Consider the following 4,575-nt stretch of genomic DNA (forward strand, 5'->3'; position numbering starts at 1 on the left):
AAAAATGGGAGGAGAACCTCAGCTAGAGTTCAATTTATTCAGAAACTAAAAAGTCTCAATAAAACTCCATTACTTTTTCATTGTCTGAGGCCCAGAGGGATATAATCACATAATCAGGTTCCAATTTCCCTATCTATGAATTGACAATAATGACATCTGTCTACCTCACAATGTTGGAACCCAGATCAAATGAGATAATTTGGGTAAAAACAGACAAAATAACTAGGGCTTGACAAATAATGAATTGAACCTGAGAGGCCTGAGTTCTTTTGTGCTGGGTCTCCTTTCTCTGTCCTCCCTGCCCTCCAGTTGTAAAAACTATCTGACCACTTACCTACTCTCACCTAGGGCTGTACTTTCAGGGAAAGAATCAGAATTACCTGGGGAGATATACCATCCCCCTCCATTACCCCTCAGAAGGAAGAGAATTTTGGCAAAAATCAGCTATTTGTACCTGATGCCAAAAGTCACAGCTACTTTTATTGCTTGTTTAAAAATATATAACATATCTAATTTTCCTTGTGAGACAGGGACCACGGGAACGAGCCCCAAGTGAAAAATATGCACCTGGGGCACTTTCTATGGCTGTTATTGTCAAAACGCTTCTACAGAGCAGAACCAGGATGTGGCTCCAAATACAAGCCAGACTTAAAGGACCGTGGCTCCAAAAATCACTAATGAGCCTCTGGTGTTGCCTGCCAATATCAGCCAGTCAGGACAAGACCCTTCCAACCAGTCGGGATGAGGTGTTTGTTTGTTTTTCTTTTCCACTTATTAGCATAATGGACCGGAACGGGAACTTGGACAGGGACTTTCTCTATATAAGCAGGACCTTCCACTGTGTTTGGGGAGGTTGATCTAAGTGTTCATTCTTGCTGTGTCTCCTGTCACCTGGAGCTGTAGCTCCAGTAAAGCCTTTCCTGTATCTTTGATTTTGGGGTCTGGCCTTGTTGCTATTACTGTGGGCCCAAGAACCTGATTCCGATAACACTTGGACTATATAAAATTTGCGAGAAATGGATACTTTGAATCAGGGTGGCTAAAATGCCTCATAAAATTAACAACTAGAGGCTTCTGGGTTCTGAAATATGCTCTTCCCAAATGTGTTGACGCTCAGGGTTCAAAACAGTTCGGCCTTGCTTGTTTATGGTTTTTTGTCTTCAGAATTTATAAGTAACTTGCTTCTTGTTTATTTTCCCTTCTTGTACAAAGCTTTTGTGAGGATGTGTGCAATTCAGGTCCTGAGGTCCCTCAAAGCTCCTCTGAGGCTCAGTGACGTGAGTTCCTTCATCACCATACCTTGAAAAATAATCAGAGAAAACAATTATTTGTAAAAACACACATTTTCTATATCCGCAGGTACCAAGGACACCTTTCTTGCCTTCAACCCTGGTCACAGCTCAAAGAGAGCTCTTTCAGAGAGGGAGCTCAAGATGCAGATTCTTTACAAAATGTCATCAAAGACAGAGGAAAATAGATGATGACAGGCACACATGCTGTCTGTTATTACGGCTCAGTATCTGGGGAACAGCACTGTTTGCAGCCACTAGAAATGCACCAGATAAAGTGGGGCCTTTAGTGATTTGCTCCTGGGAAAGTATGCAGTCTAGTCCCTGAAGAACAGAGACTTCTTAAGATGAAATGTCTGTGCCCAAAGTGTCCCATGAGCTGAAGGCTGCTAGGCTCCAGGAATTTCTCACCACTAAGCAGGCCCCACTTCTTCCTAAAGCCTCTCCCAGAAGCCTCTTCTTAGGATGCAAAGTCCTTTGTTGCTTCTCCCTTGCAGAGGGTTATTGCTGTCAGCATTCCAGGAACTGGTTGCAATTAAGAGTATGTCCAAGCATGGTGGATGGAAAGAGAAAGGAGGCCACACAGAAGCAACAGAGAACAGAATTGTTTTTCTTGTCACTAATCTATCTTCCTTGGTTTCTGGGCAGAATCACCTGGGAAGCACTTAATTGTCTCCATAAACACACACCTGGTCCTTGGAGCGCCAGAATGGTTTTCTTGCACTGACCTTCCAAAATCTTATGGTTCAATTAGAGAATTTCTGGGCTTCTTCCATTGGCAGCTGGGACACTTTGTGGGAGGGGCAGTGAGGGAGGAAGAGGAGAGAAATGAGCCTAGAGAAATAAAGTTAATCTTTGTCAATTACAAAGCTTTACTTGACACATTCTCATTTCAACCTGTCAATTTCAGATTCTCCTCTGTGAGGGGAAAATGCAGATGCTCCCCAGATTTCTAATCTATTTATAATAGTAACAAGACAACTCTAGGCAGTGTGTGCTCATCATGAGCTAATCATCCTCTGCTATGCCTTGTGCCTCCTAATTAGTGGCATGTTGGTTGCCTACTGATCAAGTTGGAGCCTCATCCAGGCAGCAGGGAGGGAAGGTAGGGGGAGAAAGAACTCTGAGCCCAATGGAGCTTAGATCTTGGCAGACTTTCTAACAACAGGTGGGCTTCACACCTTGCCTTGAAATGCATCCCTGTTAAAGAAGCAGCCACCACTACCATGGGTGCTAACAGAAATATGGCAGGTTTCCAAACACGTGTCTCTCTCTGCCTAAGAGCTCTCCTAGCAAGATGCTGTCCTTCCAAAACCTCTTGGCTTAATGATACAGACACAGCAAGTGACATCGGGGACAAGAAAATAAATAATTAAATGTGCATCTGTAGATGATAATGGGGCAAGATCCCTTTTGTTCATTCTTCATTTAAAAAGTATTTATTAAGCTCTATAGCTAATAGTCTCTTAGGATTGCTGGAGGGGAGGTGGGTGGGGGACGGGCTATGTGGGTGATGGCTGTTAAGGAGGCACTTGTTATGATCAGCACTGGGTATTACATGTAACTGATGAATCACTGAATTCTGAAACCAATAGTACTCTGTATGTTAACTAACTAGAATTTAAATAAAAACTTTAAAAAAATAAATAAAAAGTATTTATTGAGAACTTGCTTTCCACCAGACTCTTTTTGGATACAGAGAATAATGATCGGAACACACTTAATAGAGGGTGACCATATCATTTTACACAGTTGGGGGTGAATGGAGCACTATTCATAATTACTCTGGGAAAACAAGCATGACGCGGGACTGTCTCAAGCAAACCAGGATGTGTGGTTGCCCTAACTTAAAATTCAGAGGGCCGTCACTTCTCCTGGCTAATTCAAGCAAAAAGGAATTTAAGGAGAGGCGATCAGAAGCCCACAGAATCAACTCAAGTTTGAGGAACAAACCTTGGAAAGAGGCAGGAGCTAGGGCAGCTTTGGAGGGATGGGGATCAAGAAGTACAGGGATGTTTTCTGGGTAGATTGTATCTCACCAGGGGTCTGTCTCCTCAGGAGAGAATGAACTCTAATTATCTCTCCTATCTTCATGTTACTGAAAATTCAAAGTTTCAGATAAATTTCCCAGTTGGTAAAGTGTGGGTCACATGCTCACTGCATGATACATGGACTGAATTGTGGTCATCCTAAAATTCATAGGTTGAAGCCCTAACATCTAGCACCTCAGAATGTGACCCTATTAGGAAAGAGGGCCTTTAAAGAAGTGATTACAGCGTGTTACACTGAGGCTGCAACAGCGAGGCTCTTAGGGTGAATACAAATCCAACCTGATTAATATCCTTTTAAGAAGAAATGAGGACACACGCAGTTACAGAGAGGAGACCACGTGAAGACACAGAAGTAGGCAGTCATCTGTAAGTCAAGAAGATGGGCCTCAGAAGAATCCAGCAGAGCTGACCCCTTGATCTCTGACTTCTAGCCTCCACAGTTATGATAAAATACATTTCTGTTGTCTAAGCCACCTCACCTGTGGTACTTGTTACAACAGCCTTCCAAAACTAAAGGTGAGGAAAACTATCTGGGGAAATAAACCTGTAAGTATTGCTCTGGCTTTTGAAGTAAGATTTAGAGGCATTTGGATCTACTACCCTGTGGGGAGTCCCTACACGAGGAGACAAGTCCTCCCTCCTCCACCACCAGTGAACAGAAGTGAGTGGTAATGAAGGCAGAATGGATAGTGGACAGAGGACAAGCTTTCAAGTCATTTTAAAAATCACGATTCTTTCAATATTTGTTGAGCATAAACCAAGAAACGAAGTACCTGGTGTTATAGGTGGTGAAATTTGAGATAAGAATTTGTGGCCCATGTCCTGTCCTGGTGGAACTTATAATTTAAGGAGAAGTCTTGTGAGTATTTATTCATTTTTTAAATCACGCTTTGGGGGATGGGGAGACAAAGTACTTGGATCATTTCTAGAAAGGTAACAGAGAGGTGGAGTTACCCTGTTGGAGTTACCCTCCTACTCTGTTGGAGTTACCCAACAGAGAGATGGGCCCCCACCCCGCCCCACCCAGAGGAAAGGTGGTGACCAGAAGGACGGACTGTCAAAGGAAAGGACACTTACAAATGTTGGGGCTTACACTTTTCTTTCCACCTAGAATCTTCCTTTCCCTTCTCTCCTGGCACAGTCCTAGAACCCTGAATGTGGAGGAAGTGGCAGAACTAGAGGATGAGTAGGAACAGGGGAATGGTGAGAAATGGACTCTGAAAACAAGCATAAAA

Source organism: Herpailurus yagouaroundi, unplaced genomic scaffold, assembly GCF_014898765.1.
Source record: "Herpailurus yagouaroundi ecotype Mexico unplaced genomic scaffold, PumYag 163, whole genome shotgun sequence".
In the NCBI taxonomy this organism is placed as follows: Eukaryota; Metazoa; Chordata; class Mammalia; order Carnivora; family Felidae; genus Herpailurus; species Herpailurus yagouaroundi.